Source organism: Buteo buteo, chromosome 6 (genome assembly GCF_964188355.1).
Source record: "Buteo buteo chromosome 6, bButBut1.hap1.1, whole genome shotgun sequence".
Lineage (NCBI taxonomy): Eukaryota > Metazoa > Chordata > Aves > Accipitriformes > Accipitridae > Buteo > Buteo buteo.
Genome location: NC_134176.1, coordinates 43,413,253 through 43,431,784, shown reverse-complemented (window position 1 = coordinate 43,431,784; position 18,532 = coordinate 43,413,253). Strand labels below are relative to the sequence as shown.

Genomic DNA, 18,532 nt, shown 5'->3' with positions numbered 1-18,532 from the left:
GACTCCCTTGGATGTTCTTAATAGTATAAAAAAATCTATCATTTTAATGCAGACAGCTTGGCTAATAAAAATGATCTGTACCATTAGTAATTATGCCACAAATACAATGCAAACAAGCTGCCTTCCCCTGAAGAGGCCAAGCATAAAACACCTCTCTCACCAACCAGGGGCCAGAGATGACAGCACAGCAGTGGGATTTGGCTTCTCGCTTCTCTACCAAAGAGCAGAAAAACCAAGAGAAGGGCAGTTTAATTAAGTTACCATTACTCACTTCTTCGACAAGCTTTAGGCGCTTCAGCCAAACCTGCCCGGGCCCCATTTTCCTAGGGAGATTTTCTCCAGACTATTAATACAAAGCCATCCTCCTGAAGAGGGCTACCTTGGTTTACCAGCTTCTACATTCTCACAATGCGAGAACCCCTTTAAGGCCCTGATGCATCCACCTTTGCTGTGAAATGAGCTGATGCAGCTAGCCCCAGTTAACAGAGGGGAAACTGAGGCAGAAAGCAACTAAGAGTAACAGCAAAGATGATGGAAGAAAGCAGCGAAGCAAGAGAATCAATTCAAGCCATGAAACCGTTACCAAGAAATTGAAAACATCACTTTAGGTAGGGCCTACTTAAAAAAAGCTCCACCACAGGCAGTTTGCTAACAAATGGAAGCACAGCATTACTGGCCCACGTGTTGCCTGACACCATTTCGGTGTGGCTGGCACTGGCCTAGCAGGCGTGATACCTAGATGTTGTTTCTCATCGACTGCTGCTCCCTTCTATGAATGGCAGCAAATCACTTAGCCTCCACAACTCAGTTTCCTCCCACAAAAAAAGCAGTAAGATGCTTAGAAGTTCAGGGATGAATGAAAGGAAAACAAACCAAAGCAACACAGACAGAAATGTTGTTTTCTTTAAACAAGTGCTAAGGGAAAAGGAGTAAGATTACGCCTCAAATTATATCAATAAATTATGAACATACCTCTTTACTAAATAATTCAATTGATAAAGAAATGTGTGTAAAGAAAGACAATCAATGTCTTGGGGATTTTCAAACACTTCTGTAGAGAGATGAGCTTGGTAAGAAATGAAATGCGAACAAATTGGAAGGCCAGTACATGCCACGAATTCCTGTAGCCAGAGGTCTTGCGTGTGCTACATGAAGAAAACCGGGAGCGCCTGCCCTGGCAGTGGCGGCTGGGCAGGGGGATGTCAAAGGGCTGCACGCTTACAGAAGCAGAAGATTTAGTCCCAACTTGGCCGACCTGTCTGTTGATGTTAATTTCCTTTGCTTCTCTTTCTCGGTCCATAAAATGGGGCTAAGGGCAGGTCTGTTGTGGGATGCTGGGATGGTTCATGTTTCCCTATCATTTCAGAAGCTACAGATGCACAAAGGAGGGCAATTCCTTGCGAGGTAGGTAAGAATAGCAAACTACAACGGATGGTAACAGGCAGGCATGAATCGACTCCTCCGTGAAACTACTGCAGGAAAGCACCAAAGCTGGTGCATCACAGGACAGATCGTGCAAAACCCAACCAGCAATTTCCTGAGCTACAGCAGGGGAAGCAATCCACGAGGAGGGAGCCGTAGCCGTGGCCGTGAGCCAGTCCCAGAACCGCAGGGAAATACAGGAGCTTTACCAGCTGATGTTTAATACTGAGGTTAGAGATGCATATAAATCATTGACATGGATGATATCTCACCCATGAAGGGGATTATTAAGGATAAGCTAAGCTACTTTTAAAAACAACTCTTTGGATAGTTGGAGAGCTGATCTTGGCTTGCACCTGGGCAGGACTGTTAGGGAAGATTGACGACTGATGCGTAGGGATCAGATACTTCAGTTGCACTCGTACCTACACAGAGGCTGTGAGTTGCAGATCAGGGAAGCTATCAGGTTCCCAAGGCCCATCCCCGAATCTGTCAGGGTTTGCAAGTGACAGGCTGCAGGCAGGTGGCGGGGGAAGCACGGTGAAAAGGAGGCCATTGTGCTACACCAGATAGCAGTTGCTTACCCCCCCACCTCATCACCATTTTCGCCTTGTATTGTTTCATGGCCTATTAATATTCATAAGAGCCTTTCTACTGTGTTTGCACTTTTCTATCACGCTCACAGGCCTGATCCCTACTTGCCTTAATAGGACGCAAACCTCATGAAATCAGATCTTATTAGCAAAACTCCATCAGACGCCCTCAGCAATGCAGTACCTCAGTTCCCACTCCTGCTAAAGTGAAAGGGAAGCCTTTCACGCTGTTGACATCTGTAGAGCTCTTAATCTAATACGACATTTCAATCTTAAAAGCAGAAACGAATAGGAGTAAAACACAGTGCAGGGAATGCCACTGAATGCTGCTGAGTCAAGCCCCACAGCATCGCAGCCAAGAGATGCAAAAGACCTTGAAAAAAAGTTTCTAATCCTGGCTTGCAAAGGTGCTGGTTCATTAACACCTTTATCTCACTGATGGAAAACTGCTGACTTACCCCCAGGTGAGTTCCTCCAAACTCTCTTTCCTAAAGTACAAATCTCTTGGCTTTCTCCCACATGACAGTGATGCTATCCTAGTACACAACCTCACCCTTGGGGGCTTCAACACAGACAAAACTGAAGGGAATGAGCAAGAAGAGGCACCGCGGCAATGTGGTGACCTTATCCACCATCTCTGCTCCCTGCCCCTCCTCACCTTTTAAACCACTAACTTGATCAACATGCATGAATTTTCAACTCTTTTGGCTCAACAGAGAGGAGAACAAGATTGGAGCCTGGAGTGCAGCACCAACAAGTATGCTCTGCACTTCCAGAACACATGCCTTGAGTCCTGCCTTATGTCTGCTCCATACATCATCACTGGTGATAAAGATGCCATAGACTGATTTTTCCAGATCCCAGGTGAAGTCTGTGCCTCTGGCAGAAAGAAAAATCATTGCGGGAGTTGGAAGGTGAACAGATTTTAGTTTGTAAGTCAGCAAGTGAAAATAAATAGAGAATGTACAGTGTCACATTCCTACACAGTCATTTTCCTAAGTAGAACAGTACATTAACACATTAATTTTAAAAGAATTTCCAGCTGCAAAAGCTAACAAGGACGTTGATAGCAGGCTCTTACTCACTGAGTAAAAACTGCTCAAGTCTTGACCCTGAACTGCCCAAATCCTTTCTGCTTAATTAACGACCTTCATTCTGTATCAACAATAACTGATAGCAATTTGATGGAAAATTGCTGACCTAATATTCAGGACACTTTGCCAGTCAGGTTTGATACAGAATGGTTCTGTGGTGTATATCTCCCGCTCTCAATACATGGGAGCACAGACTCTTGCCAAAGATCACATCTTATTCTTGGCAGATGGTTGAGAAAATGAGACTAGGCCCATATGGATCCAAATTGCTGAGAGCAGAGTTGGGATTTAATCATAGCCTTTCTCGTCGTGGAGAGGTGAAAAGCTCTCTCAAATCACCCGCATTACCAAAAGGTCCTGAGTGCAAGGACTCAGGGGTATCTTATCTTTAGTTATTTCTAATTACAGGGCTTTAAAATTTCCTTTTTTTTAACCTGTTGTGCGAACATCAAAGGAAAAGAGAAATCTGTTGCTATTATTATCTATTCATACTTACAGCAAGGAAATTCAGCCATATCATAAGACCATTATCTCTGAGTACAAGGATTCTTCCAAGTGTATTTGATAGGATTAAGGGGAACTGGCACTGGGACCAAAGGATAGCGGCAAAGTTTCAAAAGAATGCTTAGACATTTAGATTTTCAAATTACTGTACAAGGTGCATGCTGTAATTTATAGCCAGTTGAAACTGCTGAAGTTAGCCAGACAAGAGTGGATTACTGTATCGACTAAGGCTTTGTACAAGGGTAGCACCCCAATTCAGCACCCCTATTGATAAGGTCAGGAGGGACAGTGAATTCTGACATGTAAGAAGGTTTTAGGAACACTTCTTCTCTCAGCTTAAGTGCCACCTTCTCTGAACCAAGAAATCTCTGATTAATTTGCAGACCTCACAAAAGGTTTCACCAAAACACGGGAATAGGTTCTTGGAGCAGAATTACAGGATACTGCAGCAGCTGCTACCTCAAGGGTGTATGTGCAGCACACTGAAATCATCATCCCAGCAGAGTATGATAAAGAATGCCCTCTGGATCCCAAATATCTTAAACAAATGCAAGCTTTCCCAAGCCTTTCAATCAGTGTCACAGATACATAAACCCACCCCTTGATACCATGTGGTGGTCATTACTTGTGTAGTGCCTGGAGAAAAAGGTGCACTGTGCTTTCCCTGCTGCATGGCTGTGGTTTAACCCCAGTCAGCGACTAAGCACCATGCAGCCACTTGCTCACTTCCCCCCACCCAGTGGGATGGGGGACAGAATCAGGGGGGAAAAAAAGTAAAACCCATGGATTGAGATAAAGACAGTTTAATAGGACAGAAAGGAAGAAAATAATAATGATAATAATAATAACAAAAACGATGATAATAATAATAATAATAATAAAAAAAGAATTGGAATATACACAACAAGTATATTTGCAATTGCTCACCACTTGCTGACCAATGCCCAGTTAGTTCCCAAGCAGCAATCCGCACCTCCCAGGCCAACTCCTCCCAGTTTATATACTGGGCATGACATCACATGGTCTGGAATACCCCTTTGGCCAGTTTGGGTCAGCTGTCCTGGCTGTGTCCCCTCCCAGCTTCTTGTGCCACTCCAGCCCTCTTGCTGGCTGGGCACGAGAAGCTGGAAAATCCTTGACTTTCGACTAAACACTACTCAGCAACAACTGAAAACATCAGTGTGTTATCAACATTCTTCTCATACTGAACCCAAATCATAACACTATACCAGCTACTAGAAAGAAAATCAACTCTATCCCAGCTGAAACCAGGACGGCATTCAACTAAAACTTTAAGAAACCTCATTCCTCAAGCTGTGCCAACATCATTTAGGCTGTTGGTGTGCAAACAAGGAGGTAAACAACAACAACCACAAAAAAATCATGTTAATTTCAAGCTCCATTAGAAATGCAGAGTTTGGCAGTAAGAAAAATCAATGTTTGTCCAGTGGAAAAAAATAAACAACCAGCACTGATAGGGACACAAGGGCTGTTTTCAAGTTTCTAAGAGGATGTAAAAATCTTGGTACTCAATATCCTCTCGACTGGGCGAAAATTATTTTCTTATCACAGAGACTATTTGATTCTGACACAGGGAGTATTTTGATGCGAATTATCCAGCCCCAGATACTGTCTGGCAATGCTTTCCTTCTTTGTACATCTGATCAGCTCTGACACTAGGACCAATTGATTTCCTTTTTTCTTTTTTTCCTCCATAAAGATGTCGTCAATTCTGGTTTGTTCTGATGAACTCCACAAACGCTACAGCAGATACATACAGATCTCCCAGGGCTGACTTCCAGTTTAACTGTGCTGGATAAGACACAGCTAAAACCATCATTCTTAGGTGTTACTAGGTGTCTGGGACAAGACTTATTCACTGTGACAAGAAAAAAAATCTTAAGAAAGGATTGGAGGGCTGACCTTTCAGCAGCACCTGAACTGAGGCCAGTTTGAGCAAGAAAAATCCTCCCTGGCCTCATTTAGAGAAGCAGCATTTTAATTTCTGAGAAATAGCAGGTCCCCATTAGACCCACAGTTTGTTCACCTTTTGGAAAAATCACAGTCATTTGCTACCATGACTATGTTAATTTGTTTAAATGCAGCAAACCTCTAAAGCTCTGGGCCCTCCCAAAGCACCAGCGTGCATTAGGCTAAACTGCAGTCTACCTCATCCACAAATTCACCGAACATCAGGGCTGCTGCCTGATGGGAAAAGCCCAAGACTTGCACTCCCCAGCAGCCTGCTTGTATGCTGCAGGCCAAACCCTGCCCTTGGCTATGCAAACTCCGGGGGGCTCTCTTCATTTTAATGGGCTCTGCATGACCAGGAGCCTGCCCCTACGGCAGAATTCGGCTCCAAGGGGTTGCTTGGAGCATGGTGACCGATCTACCCCCTGCAGCTGCCATCCTGAGCACTTATTTTTCCTTATAGAAGCACTGCCTGAAAAAAAAAAAAAGACAGGCAAGCCAGAAAGCTTAAACTACTCCATTTAAAATAAAAAAAGGTATCATCATTTTTGTACCCTTCGCTGGACCTTATCAGTCCCCTGCTGGCACAGTCCAGCACAGACAAAGAGACAACTATGTATTATGTGAGGAAGGGAAAACACAGAAGCTACAGCTAGAGAAGGTCCATGACATTAGCTGTGTTCTCCTGTCAATGGCTGGAAGTTAAACCCTCCTTGCCTGCAGGTATCCCTACAGGAATGTGAAGACAGGAGTTCAGCCAGAGATGAAATCTAGCTGTTCTGCACAGCAGCCCTAAATGAAGAAAGACCTCCCTTCCAAAAAGCGAGAAATAATTCCCCTTTGTTCCCAATAGATTAAGTCTGTTTTCACTGTCAAGAATGAAAAATATCCCAGAGGAGATCCATTTAGCAGAGACTACACTTTAAAGGACTCATACCAGAGAAGGCTAACATCGTCCTCTGGCAAGTGCTCCCTAATTTTCTATGAGAAGTATCACATCATGTGTCAGCTCTTAAACAACTGAAAGATCTCAAAGTGGAACTTTTGGAAATCAGAGAGCCAAGATCAAAATGAAATGCACCAACACTTGGAGTTAAAGCCCGTGTCTAAGTGCTGGAGGGTTTCTCAGCTTGCATCTCTCAGTTAAGAGGAGGAATGCTGCTACTACTGAAAAGGCCAACGCCTGACAGTGAAACGTGTAAGCCAAGTCAGAATGGCTCACTTCCAGATTTAAGGCACAGCACTGGGATATGCAAGCTTCCCCTGCCACTTGCAAAGCTAACTAGCTGCTTTGCAGCTTGACTTCCTGCACGTTTTTAAATGAGCTATAGCAAAAGTGAAGATGCTTAGTCTCCAACGTAGACAAATCCAACTGGGATATCAAGGAGAAAGCGTATGCTAACACGTGCGAAGGAACCGGTGAAGTCTCAGATTATATCGATAAGTAAATAGACTAACAGCTTTGCAAGTCTTACCAGCAGATAAGAATGATGTACACTTCAACAGCGATACAGCATCTATTATGCACGATCAATTAAAGAAAAGACCTGGCATTTCTGGTGAGGGAGGGTAAGGTCAGTAGCTGTAGAGATTCAGCAGCTCTTCCTTCAGAGAACAAGCACAGCCATGTGTCAATTCATTCACGAATTCAGACACACCGATACAGGCTAAGTCTGTCTTTAATTTATAACTTTTTTGCATTTTGACAGCCCTCCGAGACTGTTAATTCATTTGTCTCTTCCCTACATTTCATGGTGTCTGTAGAATATGTATCAAGGGATGGAAAAACAGCCCAAATATATTACCCAGACAGCAAAGGGGGGAGAAGATACCTTCGGTTGCAAGCCTTTTTTTTCCCCAATAAAAAGACTTATTTTTCTTTAACCTAAAATAGCTAGATGTAAGGTTCAAAGGTGATTTTTCATTAGAAAGCTCTGTTTCCAGGACCTAACAATTCCTTAAAATATTAACCTCTCATATTCAAATTCTGCAGGCCTGCAGTCTCTTCAAAGACACGCGTTTCTTGGGACATTTGATCCAATTGCTTCTGACCTTTTCTAGTATGCTGAGAGGCAGCAAGGAAAGCAAGAGGGAGAAGGATGGTAGGGGAGGGATATGGAAAACAGGAAAAATTCTCATAGAAGAAGAATTCTTGTTAGCCTATTCTTGAACAGCTCCACAGTCAAAAGGTTTTGAAATCAAAATTGGCATGGAAATATTTCTGCCTGAAGGATTTCAAAGAATAATCCCGGAAGGGTTCCTCAGGCATGGCCTGACTCCAATGGGAATTAGTTTTCATTTGACCCAATTATACATGTTTAAAAAGCACATGCTGAGTACGCCTGTGGGGTTTTCTGGTAAGCTCATTAAGGAGTTGATTTTGTCCTGCACCGAGTGCTCTACCTCAGTCCTGAAAAATGCTTCATAAAACCATGAGACTCATAAAAGTCCATGGGACACTGCATATTCCTTAAAATGAAGCAGGTGTCTATGTGCTTTGCTGGATCAGACTTGAGCTGTGGTTTTCCATGAATTCAATCTGTGGTCCCAGAATGGCTTTCTAATAGAGATCCTGATCTTTCAGAAATTTTGCAGATTTAGTATAGTTGTTTTGTAGACCCATAAAAGTAATCCAGAGCCTCCTAACTGTTCTGGCATCACAGACTGAAAAGCACTGGGCCAGGGCATGCAGTAGAACAGGTCCCAAGCTATTCAATCAAATTATTATTATTACCACTGCAAGTGTGTTGAAATGGACATTTTATGAAAAAATATTAAACTGAGATGAAGACCTGCTTCAAATCAAGTTCATTTTAAAATTCTTCAGCACAGAAAAGAGGCAACCGGAAACCATTGCTTTGCTCAACAGGAAACATTCTAGTTTACCCAGAATAAAACATGTCCTTTATAGTGCTTGTTAGTAGAAAAAAAAAACCAACTTATGAAAATGAATGGTTGGTTTCACAAAACTGGTGGTGCATTTAGTTTTTATGTAATAGCTCAGAGATGAGAGCATTCACCAAGGACAGAAGAAAACTAGGCTTAATGGCCCTAAGATTCAAATTTTTATCTCCAAATTGCTTGCGGAGTACTATATACTTAGGCTATTCTGTATTTTGGGATAGGCTTCTTTTAGTGTTTTCTTCTATGCAAAAATAATTAACCATGCAGAGGAGCAAGAAGTGGAATTAAAGCGCTCTCCCTGCCAGGTCAGCATTCTCATCATCAGGCTCAGGATTTCCATCAGTACCTTCACAAGACTGCGAAAAGCACGACTGAGGGCATCGGCCTCAAAACACTCTCTAGCTTGTCAGGAAAGGAGCTTTCTTAAGGGGTGGAAAGCCTTCTGACCTGGAAGGATGGACTTGCATCTGTTTCTCCGATTTCCTCCACGAGTGCTTAAGCTAGAGTCTTCAAGATGATAATTTCTTCTGATATCTTCTCCCCCTCCCCCACCACTTCCTCACTGGATGCTACTAGAAGATGTGGGCTTAAATGAGCAAATGGTTAAGTAATTACTTCCCATCCCTCTCCCTAAACATACTCCCATTATAAAAAATGTTGCCAAGCTCAACTATGTATGAGCAGTAACTGCAGTTACAGAACACCATTTGAACTTTAGTATAAGCAGCCTGACCTCAACAGACCACAGATTGAGTTCATTTCCCTGGGGGACGCAGGAACGTTGAATCACACATAGGGTTAATGCAAGATTGCAGATAATTTAGGTCCCAATTTATTTACCTTAGTCCCTAAATTACAGCTAAGGAGTACTGCTTTCGGCATATGTACAAATGGTCAAATCACGTTCATCATTAGCTGCCTCAGCTCCGGGAAAGAACATGTCTAACAAAGTTACTTGCAAAATTATTGGTGTAAATGATTTACCGAGAACAGCTGTAAGAGGCCTAATTCAGACACGCTGTGATAATGAAAACAGGGAAACCTAGAGCAAGAAAATTAAAATCCTACAAATGTTTCTAAACTTGCATACAAATTATCATATTCCATTACAGTGTATTATTTGAGAACTATTGTTATAGTATTATTAAATATAATATTGTAATGCAAATGCAGCAAAAAGAAGAGATAGGATTTCTCTGCAAAAACTGATGATATGCATGTTCATATTTTTGCACACTTTCTCTTGCATCCTTAAAGTTCTCCTAGAGGATACTTTCTCTTTGACTGTATACAGTCCTGTACTCTCTATTGATCCACGGTAGGACACAGGCTATCAAGTTCAAGTTCCATATAAACTGCTCACACCAGAAGCCTACAACTCTTTGAAAACAGAGCAAATAAAGGAACTGCTGCTAGACCCCAGACTGCCGCAATACTAAGAGCTTCCAAGCCATCTGCTGAGATGGTTCCTAATGCATTTTCATCCCAGGGGGGAAAAGCCATGGCTAGATGAATGAAACACTAATGCCAACACTCAAACCACTCCTCCACTGGCAACGACAATCGCTAAAGGAGAAGCTGGAGGAAGAGCAAACCCATTGGGTAAATCCACTTGCTGCAAGCACCAAATGGTCCAAATCCTCTGTGGACCATGAAACAGACAAATGAATATTTGATAGAAATATAATTTGAGAAAATAAAAGCCCTGCTCAGCTTAGCAATGAAATACACTGGTTATTGACCTGTCGGAGCAATAAATCTGCAGCATGCACCAATTACATCCAGATTGTGATGTGAAAAAAATCCCAAACTAGTTCCTGAGAAAGCAATATAAAACTTTACACAAAAAAATATACTGTATGCCAGGACACTGCATTTCAGGGGTCACTGTTGTTGTAGTTTAATTGCTTGCCCTGTAAGTACTGCCCAGACATTGTGTTACACTCATGTCCTATTCTACTCCACGAGCTGAGGTCCTGCCAAGCTTAGAGCAATCTTTTAGAAGAAGCTGGCCATTAGATTTTGTCCTCAGGATGTCTTTGAAAGGAATTATGTAAGACCGAACACAAAAATTGGGCATTAAGGAGTGGGAACACTACGAAAATGCACTACAACATGAAGCAACTCATAGAGGATTTGGTAGACTCTGGTAAAAAATGGGATTTTGTCTGGTTATTTCTTTGTAAAGGAGTAGCAGAAAGGGCAAGAAACATGAAACGTAAAAGAAAAATGAAGGTTCCTTAATGACATTTGGAAATCAGTGGACAGCAGGCAAATGATTGTAACTCTCCTATCAGTTACACGGCTGCCAAGGTCTGCATGGTTCTACCCTTGCTCTCTAGCTGTGTGACTTCAGGGAAGAGACGGAGACCTGGTAAGCAAGAGCTAGCTGAACAAACCCACGTGCTGAAGACTTGCCAATGCCATTCCTATCCTCAGCTTCTTCCAGTGTTTATTCTGAAGATTTTCTCTCCCTTTGCTCTACCTCCTGCTTCATTTCACCTGCCCCCGCTCCACGACAGCTCTCCATGAATACCTGCTCGCACGGGTACTGTGAGCAAATCCTGCCCAATACTCCACCACCTAAAAGGAGGCAAGCAATGAGCCCTCTAGCCAGTGCAACCATGCAAACCATCCCCTTCCACAGCATCTCTCTTCCTCTGGACTTCTGTAAACTTTCTGCAGAAGAGATCTTCATTTATTTGTCATGTCCAATACTGAGGGAGAGAAAGAGAAGATCTAAAGAGGCGACTTCCATCTAGTTTCCTGACAGTCACAGAAATAATGAACAGTACTAAAGCTGATTCATGGCAGGAGATGCAGAGCAGAAGGCGCAAATTATCGTGTAAGCCCAGGTCTGAAGACAAGATTGCAGAACTGTGTGTGGAAAGCACAGGAGGAGCCCTGAGATGAAACCTGTTCACTGGTTTGAAACATGTCCACAGAGGTATTGTCTTGCTCTCAGAAATTACAAAGGAGAAGGGAGCAGGGAAGAAACAAAAAAGAAACCATATAAGGAAAATCCAGAAGGGGAAAAAAAATTACCCCATAGACATTTCCTCAGGATTTTTGCAGCTACCCTCTGGTTTGAAATGGAGGGTTTAATTCCATAATTTGACAAGTATGACACATTTTATAAGTAGGAACAGGAAGGGAAGATACTTTGTCATCATGGTAAGAATTGAGGCGAGTATGCTGTTAGCCTGTGAGCCAGGCACAGAATTAACATCTCATGAGTGAATCACGCTATACATATCGACAATCTGACAAACCTAACCTGAGCGACACCAAGAAATCAAGTCTTTAGAACTACCTACTCCTTCATCTTAATCAGCGCCTGTGTCAGGCACCTCTTCCTCCCCGACGCAGTTCGTTTATGCAGTTACGGTCTTGCGGCCCACCCTGGTGAAGCACAAGTGATAGTCATTTTGAAACAAGACAAGCAAAAAACCTGCAGCATGGACTGTCTGAACACATTTGGTTGGTGTCTGTCAGGGATGGTTGTGTGACATGTCAATACAGACTTCCCAATGCTTCTGCATTAGGCCCCATATGCGTTCTGATAGGAAAGATCTAAAAAAGCATGGGGACGCTGGGAGGTGTATCTAAATAAGAGACAGACCCAGACCGATGAGCAAAGTCCTTATGTTACCGTTTCTTCGCAAATGAAGCCTAGCCTGAGAAGAAGAGTCATGCACTAGTGATTAGAACCACTAGAAATAAGAACCATTACAGTTCGTGCGTTAAAGGGATCACGTAGCACCTGCAACCAGAACTTGGAGCATATCCATTCTGCAGTTCCATGCTCGTAGCACTAGAGAAAAAACAACGTTATGGCTACAGCTGAATCATACTATTTTGATGATTCACTCGCAACAACCTTAGGGCACAATAAAAAATTGTGGCTTCCACGGTCTGTTGTCTCTCATAAGGGCTGAAATTTCAGACAGCCATGACTCAAGAGTTCACATGCATCGCTAATGCATCACTTGTGCATTGCTGTCAGCACGGGGAGGGGAAGAAGAAGAAAGTTAAGTGCAAAGAGTTACGCATTTGGGCTTTGTGAGGTGTGGAAGGTGGAGACATTCTAACACATGCATCACAGAGCTATACTATACAACAGCACGTACAGGTCCTTGGGCCAAAACACTTTCCCAGACACCTGGAAAAAGTATAGCTCTAAGAACCTCAGCACAGGTGAGGGCTCAGAGGGGATGAGAAAGGATAGTATAAGCACAGTATTCAAGGTGGCAAAAAGTTCAGGTGTCTCTTTACACAGCCAGCCAGGTTTTCTTTCAGCACTGCAAGTGACATTACACCACCAGGGACTAAAAACATCCTGCAGACTCACTGTTGTGGTCCCTGGCCAGACACCATGTCTTTGTGCTGGGTGACAGCAAATCTTGAACAGACCTATGCGAAGAACTTTCAGCCCATAATTTGATACATCTGGTTTTCCTCCTGTTCCCTCCAAGCACAAGTTGTCAGGAGGCTGGCTGCAAAAATCTCGATCTACTTTCAAGTAGAAAGTGAATGCTTTCCACAGCTTGTTCTTGTTCTACATGCAAGTGTACCGTGCCAGTGTGGTGGGTTTCAAACTGTATCCCTGCAGAGGGATGGGTCTTTTGTCTTGTGACTGTGCCTCTCCAGAGTCACTGGCAGCAGAAAGGGGATGCAGTGAAGAGAGGGGGCTGGTTTGGGAACAGGGATGGAGAAATGGAGCTGCCATGAAAAGGGCTGTGGGAGGAAGGCAGGTAGCACAGAGAAGAGAAAAAGGATCTCGTGACTTCCAGGAGTAGCAGAACTGGGGCAAAACTTTCTGCAAGAGCTCCAGGACAGGACTCAGTCATAATAATAATTGTCCAAGATACAGCATTTTTTCCTTTGCTCTTCTGGCAAGCTCTGCCTTCTGTTTTGTGAGTTCACCCTTCTGTTAGCTGGAGTTTTCTTAGACAGCCGCAACTGTGCAGTCCTTGAGCTGACCCTGACACAGCCACCCCCTCCCACTCACATCTCTCCTGCTCTGCTTCTATGGCAGGTTCCCAACAATGTCTTCTTGAGAAGACATTCCCCAAGATCATGTTTTCCCAAGTTGAGAACAGTGGCCCAAGTGATTATCAAACAGTTCAGTAGGACATGGAGTTTGGGGTGGGGGAGGAAGTGGCAGAGGAAAGAAAAGGGTTTGGATGTGGATGCAATTTCCAATATGAAAACAAATAACATTCTGAACTTAGCAATTCAACACACTATTCAAAACTCATGTTCCTTGAACATTCAAATCAAACATTACCTTTCGTGGGTAGGAGGGCTGGCAAAGCTTGAGTGCTCTGAAACCCTCCAAATGCCAATGGGAATGACAAAATCATCTTGAATTAGAATGTGCACTCATGCAATGTGGCTCATGCCACAAAATAACTCAGGAATGTAATTTTTCTCATACTCACTGCTCGGTACCTCTTAAAAAGGGAGGAAAGTGGTCTTTACTGAGGAGAAGCAGGTTGCACTAAATTGATACAATAAAGCAAAATCTAGGCACTTGGCCTTCTATATTAGAGCAACTTGGTATTATTAAGCAATAACTCTTTAAAAACACAGCATCCTAAATGAAAACAAACAGCTCAGAAATGCAAGGCATCCAGGAGTTAATTTCTCTAAGTAACAGAGAAGCAGAATCCACCCCTATTTCTGACATCTTCCATTAGTAAGTTTTCTAGATGAGCAATTCATGACACTGAAGAAACGAGAGCATTAGAATGTGAAATGAAGGGTGATGGATGGAGACCGTAGCAAAGAAAATGATAAATCATGATTTGAGCTATAGATCTGCAATTCTGGGGAACACGGCTTCTTCTGACTCCACTGGATTGTGTTAGACCACAGCTTTCCAAATACATCCCTCTCTATTCTTTGGCTGTGAAATTAAACCAGGGATGTAGCTATCATGAAGGAACTATGATCAAGAAGGAATTAAGAAGTCCTAAATATGCTACTGTATAAATCAATGGAGAGTGCGCGTCTAGAATACTATGCACAATTATGGTTCTTCCACCTTGAAAAGGACATAATAGAACTAGAGAAAATGACAATAATGTTGCAATGCTGTTTGTTGAGAGGTAAAAAACAGCTTCCAGATGAGAAAGAAATAAATAGTTGAGATCTCTGCAGCTTGGAAAAGATAAGACTAAGGATGAATATGATAAAAAGCTTTAAAGCCATGAATGGCATACAGAATTTGAATAGGGGATGATTATTCATTATTTTTTATACCACACAAACTAGGAGGCAGCCAGTAAAATGATCAAGCAGCAGGTTTAAAACAAATGAAAGAAATGATTTTTCAGACAACACACACTTCAATTGTGGAATTAAACTGCCATAGATTTCTGTGGAGGTCAAAAGTATAAATGGTTCCAAATGTGATTAGATAAATTCATGGAGGACACGTCTATCAGCGGCGATCAAATGTGACAGTTCAGATCAAGTCTTTGGCTCAGGAAATGCCTCAAACGCAGATTGCTAGAAGCTAGAGAGATATATTGGGGAAGAATCACCCCAAACCTCCTCTAGCACTGGAGTGGGGAACATAGACTAACACTTAAACGCCTCAAAAACTTCCCTCTCCAAAGGCAAGTCTGACCACCAGCCCAGGCAGATTCACCATGGCCCGTGGAATGGCATGCCTAGTATCACAGATCACCTTGAGAGTGCCAACCAGAAGAGATTTAAGGAGACGATAAATCAATTTTACTGTATTACAGAACAAAGACAATTATTTGGATTATACAACTAAGAAGAAAAACAGGTGCCGTATTTCTGAAGGAGCTCTGCTGTAGACTTTCATTGCCTCCTTGAATCTTGGGAGTGTCTGTTTTGTGTGATGACTCTCAGTCTTTTGGGGAAATGAGGAAAATAACAAAGTGAATTAATTATCTACTTGAAACTTAATTCTGCGTTTCTGTTCTGGATTCTGTCCAATGCTTCCTCTCACATTGAGGTGTAGAGGACAAGTCCAGTAACACTTCACTATTGAGTGTTATTTTGGAGTACTAAGTCAGAGATGCTTCCTAGGCATCAGGGCAGAGGGCTGAAATTCACAATGCAACACAGTGCCCCATGTATTCAAATCGTGACTTAAAAGTACAGTCTCACTAAAAGCCTAGAATTGGTTTTCTCTCAGGGCAAGGACACTTGATGATATCAAAGACATCTGATATTGCCTTCCCTATCCCTCACCCGCTCTTTAATACAAGTAAATACACTATCCTGCAGCCACAGTTAAGTGACATACAGGAGGAAGGCAAAGGAAACAACCCTAAATTCATCTGAGGACAAGTTCACCTTTGGTTGTCAGAAAGTTTTTAGATGCAGTGATTTCTTATGACTTACTACATGCTTGGATTATCACAGATTTGGTTGTTTCCCTAGACAACAAAATCCTCTTTTTGATTTCACAGCATCGTACAAGTCACATAGCATAAAACATACACATCCTGTAATAATTTTCTGATAATCTTATGACCTCTAACAGGGTGCAAGATGCAACTAGATGCTACACATCACATTAATATTGCTGATGACTCACTTGACAACAGAGGGTTTATACATAATCGCCCCTTTCCTGCAATACAAGTGAAACATCTCACGCTCATATGGAAGTTTTTCTCAACTGTTCAAAGCATTTTGGGGTTGACTGTGCTACACTTAAGCGTTTCACCAATACTATCACAGATTCAGAGAAATGTTCAATTAACACCACACTTCTGATTTTCATCTCGTCTCTAGCAGCACACAGAGACCAAACATGATACACAGACAAGACACAAGACGATTTAAGAAATGGGGTGACTGTCCCATGCAGAAGCCATTAAAGACCTGCTTATCCAACGGAGGGGTAACCACATAAAAAGTAATCTGTGTAAAGCACCAGAGTAACAGCTCAATTATTTAAGCAAAGCGAGGAGACCTGGTCTTACCTACTATATTTTTACTTACGGTACAACATGTGCACCATTTCCTGCTGCAACTTGCCAGTGAGATATCCTTATTTTACTTGTTTCACTTCCCACATTCAAAATGTCACCAGCCATCACTTCCCAATAGTCATGTCACACTGAAAAAGGCCAATGACTTCCAGACACTAATTTTTTTTCCGGCACATTAGGTACGTATAAAATCCTTTCAGGCCCAGTGTCTACGAAAACAATGTTGTTCAGGTCTCCATGGCTTCCCTGAAAGGCCCCTAGGCACGTCTGTGCCACGTCACGGATCTCAGTCTCTGCAAGGCAGGGTCATTGCCATCTAGAACCTCGTCTCCTGCAGGCCAGTGTCTCTTTCCTACCCTTCAGTCTTCTGCACTCTGATTTCTTTGGTGCTTTTGCCCACTACTTCACCCTAAACTTGGATAAACAACAATCAGGATGCCAACCTATGATCTTTGTTCTCTCACCCACTATCTTTCTTACTGCATGCTCACTGAACAGGTTTCCCCTCTGCTTGGACTACAAGCTCTACTGGGACAGAAATGACATCTCTTATATTCTGGGGAAAATCTAATACATTTTGCCAACAACAGTAGGTTTCGGAGAAAATTCTGCACACCCAAGAGCTACAGAATTAGGTAAGACCTTACAATATTCGGTGATAAGAGCTGCAGCATCTTTCAGAAAGATCTGGTTTGGAACAGTTACTGGCAAAGCAAAGACACAGCACTCACACAGTGTGAACCCATGGACTTGCAACTGCCTTGGCTCTCAAGCTTTTTGCAGTCATTGTGAAAATGTCAAAACAGGTCAGGCGTTTTCATGCCAAGATCTCTTGCCTGGGAATTCATACTGTGGGTGGCATGGAGAACGCTGGGTGTAAGGCAGCTAGAGAAAGGACTGGAGAGAGACGGGCAGCAGAACCATGAAAGGGGACACTACCAGAGCAAACACAAATCTGAAGCAAAGGGTCAGCTCTTTTCCTTCCTGAACAGCTCAGCTTTGTGTTTTGCCAGTCAAGTCAGGGTACGCTCTGAAAAGCAAACAGCCAGTGCTTATAAAAAACTGTTACACTTTGAACATGTTCATTTGCAAGCATCTCCCATGTGAACGATTTCTGCTACTTAAATTTTTCTTTTAAATGTAATGAAAATAAAACTGTTGTGCATTAAAACAAAAGAAGATGCCATGTTCTCTTATTATTTTCTTCATTGTTGTCCCTGGAGTACAAGCCTTACCATAAACAATCCTTTTGTCCTCCAGGTATACCACAAACACAAATATCTGCAGACAAAACCATCTGCAGCTCCTTTTCAGGAGCGAACGTTCTTTGCACCCTGTAGTGCATTATCTCTCAAACGTCTTCCAAAGATCAAATCCATCCCATGGTTCCTATAAAAGGTCACGTTTTGCAATGTAGCCTACAGAACAATGACATTTCAAGGATCAAAGAAAAGGTTAAAATATTCCTATAAATCTATTCTTGGGACTTTTAAGTATTTTCTACGCAGAAGGAAATGTCATTTTTCTTCAGGAGCAACTGAGGGCTCTGTGATGGGTAATGGGTCTGTTAGGTTTTATATGGTGAAAGAAAGATGCACTTCACTCCCCAACTCATGCAAATGAAACCTAATTTAATTTTAAACCTCATTTATTTATTTAGATTTAATCTAAAACTCCCACATCAAAGCAAACAGAAAAACAACAAATACTATTGGGGCCTTAATAAAAAGAAATTGCGGCAAGCCAAAATAAAACTCGGAGGAGCAGCTTCTGCATAACGTTATAAATTATGGCCTTGTAGAGTACCCCAGCCCGTGAAATCCTTTACTCAGTCAGGCTGACGCCGAGTGAATGCTGAGGATTTAATTCAGTCGCTTAATGCTCCGTAAATCTGAGCTGGCGTTGAATTTTGAAATCTGGAGCTTGGTGGTTAGAATTACAGCAGTGGGGTGGAGAAGCTTTTGTGGCGAGAAAGCAGCCGGTACCCTCTCCAGGCTCCCAGGAGGTCATTTCCAGGTTCTAAATGAAATGAGCTTATGGCTCCCACTCACTTCTTAATTAG

At 42.5% G+C, this 18,532-nt stretch overlaps 1 protein-coding gene across 6 annotated transcripts in view; it reads right to left on the bottom strand.

Moving 5' to 3' along the window:
- The window catches only part of LOC142032274 (transmembrane protein 263-like), a 208,333-nt gene that overhangs the window by 24,346 nt on the left and 165,455 nt on the right, over window positions 1-18,532 (bottom strand). The gene's annotated exons all lie outside the window — the stretch shown is intronic.